General features: G+C 49.4%; 1 long non-coding RNA gene and 1 other non-coding gene across 2 annotated transcripts in view; both read right to left on the bottom strand.

The window, feature by feature from the left end:
- Window positions 1-18,637, bottom strand: part of LOC127041002 (uncharacterized) — a 150,899-nt gene that overhangs the window by 125,420 nt on the left and 6,842 nt on the right. The window lies entirely within an intron of this gene.
- Window positions 6,810-6,891, bottom strand: TRNAS-GCU (transfer RNA serine (anticodon GCU)). Its single transcript has one exon. It is a non-coding gene; the product is annotated as a tRNA-Ser (tRNA).

Raw genomic sequence — 18,637 nt, 5'->3', positions numbered from 1 at the left:
AAAAGCCAGGGAAGTGGGTAGGGGAAGGGAAAGCCAAAGCCCTCTAACAATGGCTCCTTGCTCCTCTCCCTCCAGGCTCAGTGGTCAAGGATGGGCAGGACTCCAGGCTCTGCTTGAGGGATCCTGGCACAGGGGCTGGTGGGGGAGAAAGGATGGTAGATTCTGACCTGCATTCTGGAGAGGAGCTAATAAGTGAAGGGGCATTTTTGATTCCTCCCCTGCTTCAATGTCCCCAGGGCTGGAATTCTACATTCCATAGGGCCAAATGAGGGGGTGAAGCCGTTTGGCTAAGGAAAGCCAGTGCTCCACGTGAGGTTTGAACTCATAACCTCAGCTTAGCTCTTCTCAGTACTGCTCTATAAGTACTGTGCACTAACCAACTACACCACTGTTAATTGCTGGTGTCTTACTCCCCTAGGTTGATAAAGGCAAGGAGTGACCCCAAAACATTCTCAGTGGGATTAAGAGCCGGTATCAGCAAGCGTTGTACTCGGTGGGGTGGATTCTTCTTAAGGATTCCAGGCACCATTTGATCCTTTTGTTCTTCCCTGTGTAATAACAGAGCTGACTGACACTCACTGTAGAGTCTTACTGCAGACCAACAGATCTGAAATCACTGATCACCAGGTCTAAGCATTAGTCCTGCTTTGGGACAGTGTCTCTCATACAAGAAACTGCCGAGTCTGCGCTAGCAGTGAGGCACCCTCACTAACAGCTGAAATCAGGGAGAGCTGCGTGAAGTGCAGGGCCCCAGGGGTGCCTGAACAGGGGGGAACAACACCCCAGGACTTTAAAAAATGGGAGGGCTCTGCCTTGCCACTCTGTAATGACCGTAAGGGTGAGTGAGGTTGGGGAGGGGGCTGAGAGCAGCGAGCAGGAGGACGGGTCTTGGGGGAAGAGGCAGCGTAGGAGTGGAGGTGAGCTGGGGCAGGGAGCTGGGAGGTGCAGGGAGAGGGCTGCCCGCAGCAAGTAACGGGGGTGGGGGCATGCAGGGGAACCGCTCCCTGTCCCAGCTCACCTCTGCTCCGTCTTCTCCCCTGAGGAAGCTGCCCCCGCTCTAATTATCCTCCCCTCCCAGGCTCGCCGCACTAAACAGCTGATTAGCACCACAAGTCTGGGAGGCCGGAGAAATGGAGTGGCACCAGCGTGCTCGGGGGAGAAGGCAGGGTGGAGGTGAGCTGGGGTGGGGAGCTGCTGCAGGGGGGGCTGCCTGGCTCTTTGCCATGGTCCCTGCTCTACCCCAGCCCTGCCACCCCCGCCCCTGCACTCACTGCATGGTCCACTCCTCTGGCTCCCAGCCATGCTGCCGGCGAGTGCTGTGGGGCGGTTCCCCCCTCCCCCTAAACTTGGGAACCAGGGGAGCTGTCATAAACAGATAAGTAAGAGTTAATAGAACAGAAGTGCTTCATATCTCTTTGCCTGGAAAGGGTTAACAAGAACAGTGAGCCTGGCTGTCTCCTGACCAGAGGACCGATCAGAGGACAGGATACTTTCAAATCTTGAGGGAGGGAAGTTTGTGTGTGTGCTGTTAGTGTTTGGTTCTTGTTCACTCTCTGGGCCCAGAGGGATCAGACGTGCAACCAGGTTTCTCTCCAATCTCTCCGATACAGGCTCTTATAAGTTCTGACTAGTGAGTACTAGGTAGATAAGGTGAGTTAGGCTTATGTTTATTTCTTTATTTGCAAGTGTGTATTTGGCTGGAAGGAGTTCAAATGTGTATTTGGCTGAAAGGAGTTCAAATTGGTATTTTGCTGAAAAGATTTTAATTTGTACTTGTATACTTAGGCTGGGAGGGTGTTCCCAGTGTCTATAGCTGAGAGACCCTGTAACATATTCCATCTTAAATTTACAAAGATAATTTTTACTGTTTTTCTTTCTTTAATTAAAAGCTTTTCTTGTTTAAGAACCTGACTGTTTTTTTATTCTGCTGAGATCCCAGGGGACGGGGTCTGGATTCACCAGGGAATTGGTGGGGACAAAGGAGAGAAGAGGGAGAGAGAGGCTGATTTCTCTCTGTGCCAGGATTACTTTCTCTCAGGAAGAGTCTGGGAGGGGGAAGAGAAGGAGGGGGGAAGGTGAATTGTCCTCTCTGTTTTGTGATTCAAGGAGTTTGAATCACACAGTGATCTTCCAGGGTAACCCAGGGAGGGGAAGCCTGGGAGAGGCAACGGTGAGGGAAAGGGTTTACTTTCCTTGTGTTAAGATCCAGAGGGTCTGGGTCTTGGGGGTCCCCGGGCAAGGTTTTGTGGGGACCAGAGTGTACCAGGCACTGGAATTCCTGGTTGGTGGCAGTGCTACAGGTTCTACGCTGGTAATTGAGCTTAGAGGAATTCATGCTGGTACCTCATCTTTTGGATGCTAAGGTTCAGAGTGGGGATCATACCATGACAGATGGTTACCAGCCATACTGTCCCGTCTGCTGCTTTGCAAGTTGACAATGACAGTTATCAGTTATACTGAACCATCTGCTGCTGTCATGGGTGCTCCTGGCCGGCCTCGGTGAGGCTGGCCAGGGGTGCATGGACAAAAATGGGAATGACTCCCCAGGTCATTCCCTTCTTTGAGTTTTGTCTAAAGGGAGAGTAAGTCCTGTCTAGACTATCAGGCAAGCCTACTAAAGAACAAGAGAGGCAAACGGCCACTCCGGGTCAGAGCCCCAGGCATCCCGCAGAAATGATGAGCTGCATGCCATTCCAGGGGGTGCCTCTGCAACAACCCCACCCGTTGCTTCCCTCCTCCCCCACCCCTCCTGGGCTACTGTGGCAGTTATCCCCCTGTTTGTGTGATGAAGTAATAAAGAATTCAGGAATTTGAAACAACACTGACTTTATTGCCTCTGCAAGCAGAGCTCAAAGGGGGCCAAAGCCGCAGAATTGCGGCCACACTAACCCTAATCCGACATGGCAAATACCGATTTCAGCACTACTCCCCTCATCGGTACAGATATCGGTATTAAGAGCCCTTTATATCGATATAAAGGGCTTCGTTGTGTGGACGGATGCAGGGTTAATGCAATTTAATGCTGCTAAATTAGATATAAACTTGTAGTCTTCACCAGGCCAGAGAGAGCAGCAGGTTTTCCCTACTGTTTCCCACTCTTGTTTTCTTGACTAGTTCTCCTCCACACCAAGTTGCCCTTTTACTTTGTGAGTCTGGCAAGCTCAGTTGGCAGCGCATCAAACTTTTAATCAGATGGTCCAGGGTTCAAGTCCCTGGTCAGATGATAAATTACTCCCCAAGATCTTAAACTGTCTCTCTGGTGTCATCTTTGACATAACTTTCTCTCTTCAGGATTTTCCCTTTCCTCAGAAGGGGCTTTTTGTGTGTGGGTTTGAAGGGGCAACTTCCTGACAGCCCCTCTGTCCTTGCAGCCTGGAGGAATAAAGGCCTCTGGGCATATAGCATGTTCCTTCCCTGAACACACACACACACATACAAACACATAGAATATCCCTAGGAATTAGAATCACCTGCTGCTTTCCCCTTTCCTGCTGGATCCCCAAATGACGATGCTCTTCAGCCTAAACCCATGTCTCCTCTTTTCCCAGTGCCCCTCAATCCCAAACTTCAGACCCTCCTATGCACACTGCTTCTCACTCCCAACCAGAGCCTACTCCTCTTCACCCTTCTCCTCTGTCCCTACTCACAGCCCCCTCAATCCCAACCCACAGGCCCCTCCTCCTCACGCTGCTCCTCACTCCCAACCCACAGCCCCCTCCTATTCCTAGTGCCCCTCAGTCCCAACCCACAACTCCCTCCTTCCCTCCAGCAGCAGGTGCTTCAGACCCCCTCAGGATGATTTTCTTGCAAGGTTTCGTGTATGAGTCTGCATGTGGATTTTACAGTATACTGGAAATATGCTGGGTTGCTTGCCGAAATGATCACTTTTGCCTGGTGTTGGATTCCCAGTCTCCTTGTTATTGGGGCAGGAGAAATAAAGCGTTGTTATCCTTGTTATGTAAATTGAGGGCGGCACAACTGTGCTCGGCAGACCCCGACTGAGGGACTCACGCTCAGTTCAATAGCACTTGCTAAGCAGGGGACAGGGGTTCGAAAGCCAAATGGGCCAGTGCCTGGGTCCTAATACTAAAATTTAAGGGATTAGATCAGTTTTAGGACAGAGTGGCTGTGGAGGGATGAGTGAGTCCCTAGACAACATAGTGAGAATAGTGCCTTCTTATTTTCCCCCTTTTCCACCCAGGGTGGCAGGTGAACTCTACAGAGGCACCTCTGGGCTTGCACTGACTAAGGACAACAGCTGTGAGTGGGGTGCAGAGAGGGGATGGCTCATGTTAAAGGACTTTTGGTTGCTGGACTTATGAACCGTAGGGAGAAGGACACTGCCCAGCTTATTTGGGGGGTGGGTCTTTTCCTCTTGGTTTATGTTTATGCGTTGGGGCTGCTGACATGACTTCTGCTAACCCTGGGCTTACATTGCAATGTAGACATACCCTGAGAGGGCATCTATAACGTGATAAAAGCAGTGTGGCCCGGCTGGCCTGGATCATCTGACTTAGACTCCTGGGGCTCAGGTTGTGAGGCTAAAAACTGCAGTGCAGACATTTAGGCTCAGACTGGCGCCCAGGTTCGGAGACCCTCACCCCTTGTGGGGTCTCGGAGGCTGGGTTCAAGCCCAAGTGTCTACACTGTAATTTTATAACCCAGCAGCACAAGCCCCACAAGCCTGAATCAACTGACCCAGGGTTTGAGAATAGTGACTTGGGTGTGTTTATGACAGTGCAGACATAATACTACGCTATGTCCACGCTGCAATGAAACACCCAGGGCTGCCCCATTCCAGCTCAGGCTCCCGAGGCTTTGGCCGTGGAGTGGTAAATTTGCAGTGTAGATGTCTCAGCTCAGGCTCAATACTGGGCTCTGGGACCCCTCAAAGTTGGGAGGGAGTTTAGCAAGCAAAAAAGGTAAAACCGCAATGAAGTGCTACCCTGGACTCAATGGGCATTTCTCCATTCGTCTGCCTGCTTTGGGGCAGGGACAATAGCACATCCTGCTGCATTCATTATTTCATAGGGTGGTTTAGGATTTTCATTCTCAGACGCTGGGCACAAAGCAGGACTCAACCGTTAGCATAAACTAGGTGAGCTGCCCACAGATTCTGGCAGCCACAATGAGCATTTGGTGTGAGAGCTCAGACCTGCCCCTGTCCCAGAGAGAGAGGGTCATCCATGAGGGGACTGGACCACTGACCTACCAGCTCCTAACTCCCAAACGTTCAGTAACTCTGTTATCAGTGCCTTTGTGTGTAATTTAAACCATAAGAAAACCCACACTGGGCTAGACCAAAGGTCCTTCTGACAACAGCCAAGAGCAGGTGCCCCAAAAGCCACTCAACAGGGCACCACTGGCAGTTATTATCCCTGCCTCAAAAGCAGACAGACGAATGGAGAACAGCCATGAGTCCAGGGTGATACTTCCCTGCGGTTTTACCATTTCCACTTGCTAAACTCCCTCCCAACCTTCTGGGCTCCTAGACCTATCCTAGTGTTATGTCTACACTATGATTAAAACACCCCGGTCACCTGTCTCAAAGCCCACGTCAGCTGACTCAGGGTTATGGGACTTGGACTGCAAGACTATAAAATTACAGTGCAGACATATGGACTCGAAGCCAAGCTCTGAGACCCCACAAGGGGTGAGGGTTTCTGAACCCAGGCTTCAGTGTGAACACAAATATCTGCACCACAGTTTTTAGCCTCTCAGCTTTAGCTCCATGAGCCCAAGTCAGATGACCCAGGTCAGCCATGCTGCCATCTTTATCCCGGGAGAGATGGATTCTAAGGGCACGTTCCCATTGCAATGGAAGCCCAGGTGTGGCACGCTGTGCTTAAAGCAGCACCCTGCAAGCCCCATATTCACCACTCTCATATAGTGATGATACGTTTTCAACAAAGTCTGCCTGGTGAGGGATCATTTTAAAAATCTTGAACTGTTCATCTGTTGAACCTTAATGTCTTCTTGCATTCCATGTGCTCACATTGGTTTGGGAAGTTATGAAGTTTGCTCTGTGTACATTACAGAAATATGTTATAAAGTTGGGAAATGCCCCCCACCAGCCTATCAGGGGCGACAAGGGAGGAGCCAAACTCACTGCTGGCCTATTAAAGGTGGCTACAGTCCCAAGGACTATCCCAGGAACCGTGTACAATGCAGACTTTGCCGAGATAACACAGCAACAATGGACATTGCTTGACTCACATCATAGCAAAGGAGCTTTCTAGAAAGTTGGAAGAAACTATGAAAGGGGGGAAGAGACATCATGACTTGGCATCTCTCCCCCACAAATCAATAGCTGGAAACACACCTGGATGACAAAACTGATTCATAAATCAGAAGAGAATAATAATAATACATTCAAACCAAAGTCCCCAAATAGCTAGTACTGGTTTTTCAGCCGAAAATTTTCAGTTTGGGGAATTTTGTTTTCGCAGTCAGACCTTGCCAAGGGAAGCAGGGAGAAAATGTTTGAGTTGCCTCCTTCAGAACAGCTTAGCCTAGACACTCTAGTTTTGGGTCACTGTCATGGCTTTGCTGAGAACTGGGGTATTTTAATAATTTGGGGAGGTCTCAGGGTGTTTGGGGGAGATTATGAGGCTGTTACCTTTTGAGATAAAACTAAGACATACAGGACTAGAGAATTTTTTTTAGAAATCTGATACTTAGACATTTTATTTAAAGGAAGGGAGTTTCTGAGCAGGGTTTTCTTTGCAAGAAGCAACATTGTTTGATCTGTCATTGTACCAAAGGGGGAGATGGTTGTCTAGAAAGGAAGAGCAAAGACTAAATGCATCCGATGAGGACGGGATTCGAACCCATGCGTGCAAAGCACAATGGATTAGCAGTCCATCGCCTTAACCACTCGGCCACCTCATCTGAGGTGTCAGGAAATGGACAGGACGAGAAATCTAAGACCAGCAGAGATAGGGACACTAAGGTGTTCTTAAATACTAAGCGGAAGCAGGGGCTGAATGAGCTCCCCACTCACACGTACTGACCAGCTGTGGGAAAGGCTTCAGGAACAGACTATGTTTGCATAGACACACCTACTCTGCCTAGGTATGCAGCATCATGGGACCGCTTCCCCAAAATGACCATTTTTAGCTGGTGGCGGGTTACAAATCACTTTAGCACTGAGTGGTATGAAATGTTATTATCCTTCCTGCATGAGTGAAGGGCAGCAGAACATACTTAGTCGGTCCTGATGGGTGAGGAATAGCATTTATTGGACTGCATAGAAGTGATTCAGAACGTCACCCTAAAGCAGTGGTCCTCAAACATTTCACACTGTGCCCTCTTATCCATGGCTGTGGGCCCTCGGAGCTTCAGTTGAAAACTGGGGCTGGGAGTAAGGTGTTGCTTGCTGAAGAAAGGGGTGCAGACAGGGGCAAGGGGGTCGAGGCCAAGCTGGCAGTCAGGGGCCCAGGCTGAGGGTGGGGTTGGAAAAGAGCTGGGACAGAGTTGGGCTGACTGGTGCTCCCTCCATGGGGGCTGGCTCAGCCCCTGAGGTGCCCCTATGAATCTTCCTCTTTGTTCCCCTAGGAGTCATGCCCCACATTTTGGGGACCACTGAACCCTACACGATAAGCAGGGGCTAGTGATGCCAAAGCCCAGGGAAAGGGAGAACAAATGCAGGGGCCCCAGCACTGGAACTAGGCCCCCTCACTTCTGTCTGTGGCTCTGCCCCCTGCCACACCTTCCACCCACGGCCCCATCCACTATGTCACCTCTGTTCCACCACTTCCCCCACTATCCCCACCTGTCACTCCTTTACCCCTGCCCCGCTGTGGCCCCAAGACCAGAGAAGCTCTGTGCCCCTGCTGCAGCCCCCGGGCCATAGCACGGAGTGAGAGCTCCTCCTGCCCTGGGGCTGACATGGGGGAGACTTTTCCAGGGGGACCTAATTTCTCCAGGGCCCCTAGTCATGGGCTCCACTGCCCCTTGGTGACACAAGGTTTGGGGAGGCTGAGCCCCCCCGAGCCTCCATTATGTGCTGCCCAGGCTACCACTGCTCAGTGTGTGGCCAGTCTCTCTGTGTTCTTGTTTGTGCTGGGGAGCCTGGCTGGCCCTAGGGGTGGGGTCCCCCAGCAGCCGCCCAGGACTTCAGGGGGTCAAAGGGCACTGTGTGCCAGTGCAAAGGTGCTCACTGCTCTCCCCTGCCCCAATGCTCCTCCGTGGCCCCATAGGGGGTTGTGGGGAGCGAGGAGCAACACTATGTGCTCCATGCATCCTGGTCACTTTCCCCACCTGGGCTGTGCTGTGAGGGGAGCATCAGAAGCTGCTGCTCTCTGCCCTCCCCTTATGCAGCCTGGCTGAGGAAAGTGACCCGGATGCAGGGAACTCAGGTGATGTTGCTTCTTGCCCCCCACCCCACCCCCGCAGCCCTCAGGGGTGCCTGGAGGAGCAGCGTTCCAGGGAAGAGTGGGTAGCAATGCCAGCTGCTCCATGCACACAGGTCACTGTCCCCACGTGGGTGCAGGAGGTGGTGCAGGGTTTAGGGTGAAGGGGGTGCAGGATAGGGGCAGTGGCTGGTAGCACAGGAGGGGAGTGTGGGAGTTAAGGGCAAAGGGGACACAGCGTAGGGGTTAGGGTACAGAAGGGGCAGGAGATAGGAGTGAAGGAGGCACAAGGGTTGGGAGTGCAGGAGCTGGGGGGGAAAGGGGGAGGGGATCGTCCAGGGGCAGTAGGGAAGTGCCAAAGTACAAATTTTGCCCAGGACACCATTTCCCCCATGCTGGTCCCTGAGAACATTTCTTGCTGGGAGGGGGAGGGGAGAGAGATGAGGCATTTCCTCTCTGTTTCTTTTGTCTCCATTTTCTGCTCCTTTCTTCAATTACAGAAACCTCCCTTGTGTTTCAGATTGTGCAGTGACGCCTTCCCCACCCCAGGCCTCTGGAGCCTTTGGAGCAGAAAGATCCCAGGAGCTGAGGAGGAATCCAGGGGTGAGTAGCTGGCAGGAAGGAGTCCTAGCAGCTCTTCTGGGAGTGCAGGGGAGAAATGACTCCCCCTTCTCTGGATTCTCCCCGTGGGGCTCTGGGGAGCAGGGAGTGTTGTGTGATAAATTCCATCCAACATCCCCCTTTGATCCAAGCCGAGGGACATCTCAGCTCTGCACGTTCCCCTTGGCAGCACCAAACAAGGGATGTTTTCCACTGCGCAGGAGACCCAGCCAGGGTCTGATGTGCTGGAGATATGTTGGGAAAGGGACTGTCTGAATTCCCAAGGCAGGAAACGAACAATCTACAGCGACATCATTAACCACAAACACGCTCTAACCATGATCCAGCCAGTAGGGAAATAGGCAGGAATTCTTGGTGTTCAGCCATGGCCACATGTACAGAGCTGCACAGCAGTGAGTTTGCTGGCGAAGCTGGTCTGAGCAAACAGTTGGAAATGACCCTTCAGTGAGAACAGAACCAGAGTGTAGAAAGGCCCATGTGTTAAGTGGTTGTGGCTGAGGGCTTAGGGAGCTGGAGTATGACACCATAGGGGTCTTTCTGTGGAGGGTTGATTTTTGCAAGCTGGAAAGGCTGGTGTGTGGTGTCTTCATGGCTGTACTTTCAGTGATGCAGGTTTCTCTATCCCATTGTTCCACGGGCATCCACTAGATTGCCAGCTGCCTTTCAACTGCAGTGTGGAGACTGTTTGTGTGCGGGGAGAGACAGTGTGTGTGTTGAGGTAGGTAAGACTGGATCATTATTATCCCTACTTGAAAGAGGGAGAAGCTAAGGCTGAGAAAGGAGAATTGACTTGTCTTAGGTCACACAGCCAGTCAGTGGCAGAGTTGGGAAAAGGACTCAAGAGCCTTGATTTTGAAACTAACCATCAGATCTTGAATTTCATACATGGAATGACCTGAGTAAAGTGCTCTCACATGAGCTGCAGACCAACAACAGTGCACAGTAATTATTCAGCAAGTATTTGAGGAGAACTGCAATGTTAGAAAGAATCAGGAACTGCTCAGAAACCATTAATGCAGAGAAGCAGCAAAATTCTTCAAACATATGACTGGTTATGACTTATTTACTTGGTCGTAAAAGAGAAGAAAAAGGACCTGAGTCTCCTCCTTGTCAATAACCCCCTGCTCAGCCAGTCAGGGTAGAGCCTGAGGATGGGAGGCTGAGGGTTCTCACCAGAGGCCAAAGGATGGCTCAGGTTACTGGTGGGGATCACTGCCCGAGCACTATCTCAGCCGCACATTTTTGGGTGGACCTCCCAGAGTGGGAGCTACAGAGCACTCCCTCGCAACACACACACACACACACACACACACACACGCACCCCTCACTTGGTGTTGGGAGGGGAACAGGTGAAAGGACAAAAGAAGCAAGAGACAAAGAGAAAGGAGGAAGGGATGGATGGAGGAAAAGGTGAAACAAAAAGGACAAACCCTAATGTCCCCAGTGAGTCTAAGGGACAAAATCTCAGGTGTGGAATAAAATTCAGCCTCCTTAAGCTCATGTTTTCCATGCCTAGAATTCAACTGTCACCATATGGATCATACTGAACAGGTTTCAAACCTCGAGGAGGCTCTTACCTTCTGAACAGGGACGGCTGTTTTCTAGTAAAATCAGGCAAAGGGAAGGAGAAAACTTGAAAGAGTTTCCTCCTGGCGCTCACATACATGAACCCGAATACTCTCTCAGTCCTCAAAGAGAGACCTGGAGAAGGAGACTTCCTGAAGCAAAGCCACAGAGGTCTCTGAGGTTTCCTTGGCCCCTCGCCGCCTCTCCTGCCTGGCTGATGTCAGCATCTCTCTGTGAGGTCATCACCTCCCCACCACCTTTGACCAATAGTCTTAGCTCCTGCAAAAGGCTTTTGTGATGTCACTGCCATACCCCTCCCTTGCTGTGCTAATGTCCTGCCCCTGGCCAGGCACTTTGGAGGTTTGAGCTACTCCCTGTGGATCACCCCACTCAAAGACCGTTCATTCTAGGAAGCAAGCCAGTAGTTTTGGATCATCTGCAAAGTTTGTCATCTCACTGTTCAGCAGATCATTGATTAATATGTTGACTAGTTCTGGTCCCAGTACAGACACCACTAGATACTTGTTTCCATCTTGAAAGCTGACCATTTAGTCCTACCCTTTGTTTCCTATCTTTTAACTAGCTTTTGATCCATGTGAGGACCTTCCAGAGGTGAAAGTAAGCCGGTATGTTACCGTATGGGGTACTGGCAAGAGCCAGTACGCTGTGCCAGTCCGGCCCATCTTCCCCAGGCTGGTGATTTAAAGGGTCCATGGCTCCCTGCTGCGGTCGGAGCCCTGGGCCCTTTAAATCACCTCCCAAGCCCCTTTGCCGGAGCCCCGGGGAGCAAATCACTACCGTGGATGCTGCTCTCTCCTGCTCTGCGAACACAGAGCAGGGGTGGCAGAAGCTTCCTTACAGTGGGGGGGCACTGTTATCCGAACTGTGGCACCCCCATGACACTCCTTCCTTAAGGACCCCCACTCACAGCATCTCTCCCCTCGAGGCCACACCCACAGAACGCCTCTTCCCCAAGACTGTACCCTTTCCCCTCCCCTCCATCATTTGTCCTAACAGCCAATAAAGAGTGGTGGGGCCATGGCCCTCTAACCCCCCTGTTCCAGCACCCCGACACAGAGCTAAGCAGGCAGCAGCGTGTACGTGTATGTGTGTGTGTGTGACAGAGAGTGCTGGGCTGTGCTGAGCTGAGCCAGTGAGAGAAGGGGGGCTGATGTCGGGGCTGTCCCCTGCCTCAGGACTGGTTGCTTCCAGCAGCTGTCTAAACTTAGAGACAGTGTGCCGACACACTCACTCTTCCGCAACACACAGACTGTCTCTCCTCCCCACACACACATGCTCTCTACCCCACCACGCACATTGCAGTTGAAAAGCAGCTGGCAATCTAGTAGGATGCCCACGGAACAATGGGATAGAAAACTGTATCATGTGATGCTGTACCAGCCTGTGAGGCATTGCAAACCCTTCCCAAAGCACCCTGCAGCCAGTTGCACAGTGGGATAGCTACCACAATGCACTGCTCTCTGTGGCCATCCAAGAGATGCTAGCATGGATATGCTCTGGTGACACAGGATGGACATGCAACAGCTGTTCAATTAAAACACTTTAACTAAAGCCACATCACCTATTAGTGTAGGCCTAGCATGAGAGTGAGACAAGACCTAGCTCCATTGAAATTAAAGGACCACAACTTCCTCTGTAGTTAGCAGGAATTGAACGTGTGCAGGGAGACCACAATGGATTTGTGGCCCATCACCTGGGCCACTTGGCCACAACTACTTGCTTGACATGTGGCTCTCACTCTAGTTCTGTTCTTCCTGAGTGATGCATTCCAGTTTCCTCAGACTAGCTTCCACAACGCACACACTGCTGTGCCATTATAGACTCATAGACTCTAGGACTGGAAGGGACCTCGAGAGGTCATCAAGTCCAGTCCCCTGCCCTCATGGCAGGACCAAATACTGTCTAGACCATCCCTAATAGATATTTATCTAACCTACTCTTAAATACCTCCAGAGATGGAGATTTCACAACTTCCCTAGGCAATCTATTCCAGTGTTTAACTACCCTGACAGTTAGGAACTTTTTCCTAATGTCCAACCTAAATCTCCCTTGCTGCAGTTTAAGCCCATTGCTTCTTGTTCTATCACTGGAGGCTAAGGTGAACAAGTTTTCTCCCTCCTCCTGATGACACCCTTTTAGATACCTGAAAACTGCTATCATGTCTCCTCTCAGTCTTCTCTTTTCCAAACTAAACAAACCCAATTCCTTCAGCCTTCCTTCATAGGTCATGTTCTCAAGACCTTTAATCATTCTTGTTGCTCTTCTCTGGAACCTCTCCAATTTGTCCACATCTTTCTTGAAATGTGGTGCCCAGAACTGGACACAATACTCCAGCTGAGGCCTAACCAGCACACAGTAATGCAGAAGAATGACTTCTCGTGTCTTGTTACAACACACCTGTTAATGCATCCCAGAATCACGTTTGCTTTTTTTGCAACAGTATCACACTGTTGACTCATATTAAGCTTGTGGTCCACTATGACCCCTAGATCTCTTTCTGCCATACTCCTTCCTAGACAGTCTCTTCCCATTCTGTATGTGTGAAACTGATTGTTCCTTCCTAAGTGGAGCACTTTGCATTTATCTTTATTGAACTTCATCCTGTTTACCTCAGACCATTTCTCCAATTTGTCCAGATCATTTTGAATTTTGACCTTGTCCTCCAAAGCAGTTGCAATCCCTCCAGTTTGGTATCATCCGCAAACGTAATAAGCGTACTTTCTATGCCAACATCTAAATCGTTGATGAAGATATTGAACAGAGCTGGTCCCAAACAAACACCTGCGGAACCCACATTGTTATACCTTTCCAGCAGGATTGGGAGCCATTAATAACTACTCTCTGAGTATGGTTATCGAGCCAGTTATGCACCCACCTTATAGTCCCCATCTAAACTGTACTTTCTCAGTTTCTATAAGAATATCATGCGAGACCGTATCCAATGCCTTACTAAAGTCTAGGTATATCACATCCACCGCTTCTCCCTTATCCACAAGACATCATGACTTGGCCTCTCTCCTCCACAACTCAGCAGCTGGAAACGCACCTGGAGGAGAAAGACTGAACTGATTCAGAAATCAGAAGAGAATAATAACAATAATACTTTCAAATCAAAGTCTCCAAACAAACTAGTATTGGTTTTTCAGCAGAAAATTTTCAGTTTGGGGATTTAGTTTTCTCAGTCAGACCTTGCCAAGAGAAGCAGGGAGAAAATGTTTGAGTTGCCTCCTTCAGAACAGCTTGGCCTAGACACTAGCTCTGGTTCACTGCTCTGGCCTTGCTCGGGTTGAGGGTATTTTAATAATTTGGGCAGGTCCCAGGGTGTTTGGGGGAGATGATGAGGATGTTACCTTTTGAGATAAAAACTAAGAAATACACCACTAGAGAATTTTTTTAAAGAAAACTGGGATTTAGACATTTTATTTAAAGGAAGGGAGTTCTGAGCAGGTTTTATTTGCAAGAAGAAACATTGTTTGATCTGTTATTGTACCAAGGGGGAAGATGGTTTTCTACAAAGGAAGGGTGAAGACTAAACACATTTGGTAAGGATGGATTCAAACCCATGCATGCAGAGAACAATGGATTAGTAATCCACCACCTTAACCATTTGGCCACCTCATCTGAGCTGTCAAGAAAGAGACAGGAGAAGAAATCTAAGGCTAGGAGAGATAGGGACAATAAGGAGTTTTTAAATACTAAGCGGAAGCGGAAGCGGGGGCTGAATGAGCTCCCCCCCTCACATCTAGTGAGGAGCTGGGGGAAAGACTTCAGGAACAGACCATGTTTGCACAGATACACCTACTCTGCCTAGGTATGCAGCATCATGGAGCTGCTTTCCCAAAATGACCAGTTTTGGCTGGTGGTGGGTTACAAATCACTTTAGGATTGAATGGAATGAAATGTTATTATCTTTCCTGTATGAGTGAAGGGCAGCAAAACATACCTAGTCTGTCCTGATGGAGGGGTGGGTGGATGAGGAATAGCTTCTATTGGACTTTGTAGAAGTGATTGAGGACATCATCCTAAACCAGTGGTCCCCAACATTTCACACACTGTGCCCTCTTTTCCATGGCTGTGGACCCTTGGAAGCCGTGGTCAAGAACCGAGGCTGGGAGTGGGGCTGTTGCTTGCTGGGGAGAGGGGTGCAGATGTGTAAGGGGGTCAAGGCCAAGCTGGAAGCCAAAGCCCCAGGATAAGGGTGGGGTTGGGGAAGAGCTGGGACAGAGTGAGGCTGAATGGTGCTTCCTCCATGGGGGCTGGCTCAGGCCCTGAGGTGCCCCCAAGATTATTCCTCTGTGTCCCCCTAGGAGTCATGCCGCACATTTTGGGAACCACTGAACCCTACTTGCTAAGCAGGGCTAGTGATGCCAAAGCCCAGGGAAAGGGAGAACAAGTGCTGGGCCCCCAGCACTGGAACCATGTGAAGGGGCTGCAGAAGAGGGGCAATGGCTGGTGGCACAGGGAGTTAAGGACAAAGGGGGAACAGGAGGGGGCAAGATTAGGGGTGAAGGAGGTGCAAGGGTTGGGTGTGCAGGAGCTAGCAGTAAAGGGGGAGTGGGGATCATTCAGGGGCAATAGGGAAGTGCCAAAGTACAAGTTTTGCCCAGGGCACCATTTTCCCTAATGCTGGTCTGAGCAAACAATGGAAATGACCCTTCAGTGAGACCAGTGTAGAAAAGCACCTTTGTTAAGTGGTTGTGGCTGAGTGCTTAGGGAGCTGGGTTAAAAAACAACAGGCATCTCTCTGTGGAGGTTTGATTCTTGCCTGCTAGGCAAGGTTGGTGTGTGGTGTCTGCATGGCTGTATTTTCAGTGTCTGATTACCCATGGTGCCACAGGGAGCCAAGTCTAGACACATTCAGAGGCTCTTTGCCAGGGTTTCTCAAACTTCCTTTCACTACAACCCCCTTCTGCTGAAAACACCTTACTACATGGCCCTGGAAAGAGGGACCAAGCCCTCCACACTGAGCAGAGGCAGAGGAGACAAAGCCTGAGCCTGCCCAGTTGTGGGAGGGCAAAAACCAGAGCTTGAGGGATTCAGCCCTGGGTGGTGGACTCAGACTTTTGGCTTCAGCCTCAGGCACCAACAAGTCTAATGCCAGCCCTGGCAACCCCATTAAACAGGGTCACATCTCACATTGGGGTCCTGACATAGTTTGAGAATCACTGCTCTATGCTGAGGGGAGGGAGTTTTCCTGTGGGTGTAGTTGATTCACTTCCCCAAGAGGTGGCAGCTGTGTCAGTGGGAGAAGCTATATCTGTGGGTGTGCAAGCTGTGGTGTTTTACCACATTTAAGAAGTTTAATAAAACCCCATTTTTAAAACCATCTGTGGTCTGGGAATGGTAAAGGACGTCGATGAAGCAGGGTTTGTCCTTCAAAGTCCTGGAGATCACGATTCCATGCACCTGTCATCATGGGGGTATAGCTCAGTGGTAGAGTGTTTGATTGCAGCTCATGCGGTCCTCACTTCAACCCCCGTGTTCTTCTATAACTTTCTTTCTTTTTTTTTAAAAAAAGAAAACATTTTCATTTCCATTCTCCATTATGTTCAGGAGCTCCACTATACAGGGGGGCTTGATATGAATGTAAACATTCAACATTTCACTGTCCAAATGCATAAAAACCTAGCGAAGCTGTCCATCAGCTGAAATCAGTTCCAATCCTCTTAGTGTCTAGTTTATGTTTTCATCAATTAAACAAAGGTATCATATGAATGTGCATTTGCAGATCCCTCTTCTCTAGGAGCTATGTTGTGCAGAAGAACAAGAACCACATCCAGTTGGGGTTCAGGATTCTGATGAGCAAAGAGCCAACAAATGTTCTGAGGGCTGGAGAAAAATGCCTTCTAGTGAGCTATTGAACGAGCTCAACCTGTTTAGCTTATCAAAAGAAGATTGAAAGGTGACTTCATTGAAGTGTTGAAGGGCCTTAATGGAGAGAAAAGATTGGGTATAAAAGGGCTCTTTAGTCTAGCAGAGAAAGTCATAACAAGACCCAATGGCTGGAAGGTGAAAAGAGACAAATTCAAATTACAAATAAGACACATATATGCAACAGCGAGATGATTCACCACAGGAACAAGCTACCAAGGAAAGTGGTGAATTTGCCATCTCCTGATGTCATTACAGAAACTAGATGCCTTTGTGGAATGCGTTTGCCCCAAAAGTAGCTATTGTGTCATACAGGAGGCCTGTGATATGCAGGGGGTCAGATTAGATGCTCTAATGGACTCTTCTGGCCATAAAGTTGACTAATTTCTGAAAAACTGAGGGTAGCGTTGGGAGCAGCATCTGATGTGTTACTGTCTAGCCGGCTTGCTTCCTAGAATGATGCTCCTTGAGTGGAGTGATCCACAGGAGTAGCTCAAACCTGCAAAGTGCCTGGCCAGGGGCACTACATTAGCACAGCAAGGGAGGGGTGTGGCAGTGACATCACAAAGGCCTTTTGCAGGACCTCAGACTATTGGTCAAAGGTGGTGGGGAGGTGGTGACCTCACAGAGAGATGCTGACATCAGGCAGGCAGGACAGAGGCGAGGGACCAGGGACACCTCAAAGACCCCTGTGGCTTTGCTTCAGCAAGTCTCCTTCTCGGGGTCTCTTTTTGAGGACTAAGAGAGTATTTGGGTTCATGGATGTGAGCGCCAGGAGGAACCCCTTTTGAATTTTCTCCTTCCCTTTTCCTGATTTTACTAGAAAACAGCCATCCCTGTTTAGAAGGTAAGAGCCTCCTCGAGCTTTGAACCCTGTTCAGTCTGATCCATCTGTTGACAGTTGAATTCTAGGCATGGAAAATACAAGTTTAAGGATGCAGAATTTTATTCTGCACCTGGGATTTTGTCCCTTAGAATCACTGGGGACATTAGGGTTTGTCCTTTGTGTTTCACCTTTTCCTCCATCCATCCCTTCCTCCTTTCTCTTTGTCTCTAGCTTCTTTTATCCTTTCACCTGTTCCCCTCCCAACACCAAGAGTGAGGGGTGTGTGTGTGTGTGTGTGTGTGTGTGTGTGTTGCGGGGCCGTGCTCTGTAGCTCCCACTGTGGGAGGTCCACCCAAAAATGTGCAGCTGAGATAGTGCTCGGGCAGTGACCCCCACCAGTGACCTGGGCCGTCCTTTGGCCTCTAGTGAGAACCCTCAGCCTCCCGTCCTCAGTCTCTACCCTGATTGGCTGAGCAGGAGGTTATTGACAAGGAGAAGACTCAGGTCCTTTTTCTTCTCTTTTAAGACCGAGTAAATAAGTCATAACCAGTCATATGTTTGAAGAATTTTGCTGCTTCTCTGCATTAATGGTCTCTGAGCAGTTCATGATTCTCTCTAACATTGCAGTTCTCCTCAAAAACTTGCTGAATAATTACTGTGCAGTGTTGGTCTGCAGCTCATTTAAGAACACTTTACTCAAGTCATTCAATGTTTGAAATTCAAGATGTGATGGTTAGTTTGAAAATAAGGGCTCTTGGGTCCTATTCCCAACTCTGCCACTTGCTGGCTGTGTGACCTAAGACAAGTCAATTCTCCTTTCTCAGCCTTAGCTTCTCCCTCTTTCAAGTAGGATAATAATGATCCGCTCCTACCTACCTCACGATGGGTGGAGGATGGGAATCCATTGGAGAGTGTCACTAGGGGTAGTGCATAATATGAAGTGTCCTATCATGTTTCCTCAGAGCAGATTATGACATAATAGAATAGCTGAATAGTTTCTTTTATTTGTGTTTTTTTTATTTGAAATTGTTAAGAGCAGCAACTGCTTAGCTCAGAGTGAAGCATCTTATCTCATGTTTGTAATCTAAGTGTCTCCTCTTTGTGTGCAACGAGGCAATTTAACACACTCTGACAAACAGGAGATGCATTTGTTTTGCAACAAAATAATTTTTGCAAAGAAATTTCATCCCACTTGTTTTGATTTCGAGAAAGAAAGTGGTTTAGTCTGAATGGAATTTTCTGACAGAAACAGTTTCAATTAAATTTCCCCAGCATCTCAATTCCTGAGCTCTATCCCTGCCTCTGGGGAGTGGGGGTTTGCTGGTTGTTAGAACAAGAGTCAGGACCGGTGGCTTCTATTTCTGGCTCGGCCACTGCC

This window comes from Gopherus flavomarginatus (assembly GCF_025201925.1).
Source record: "Gopherus flavomarginatus isolate rGopFla2 chromosome 13 unlocalized genomic scaffold, rGopFla2.mat.asm SUPER_13_unloc_1, whole genome shotgun sequence".
Taxonomy (NCBI): domain Eukaryota; kingdom Metazoa; phylum Chordata; order Testudines; family Testudinidae; genus Gopherus; species Gopherus flavomarginatus.
This window is presented reverse-complemented; position numbering and strand designations above follow the sequence as displayed.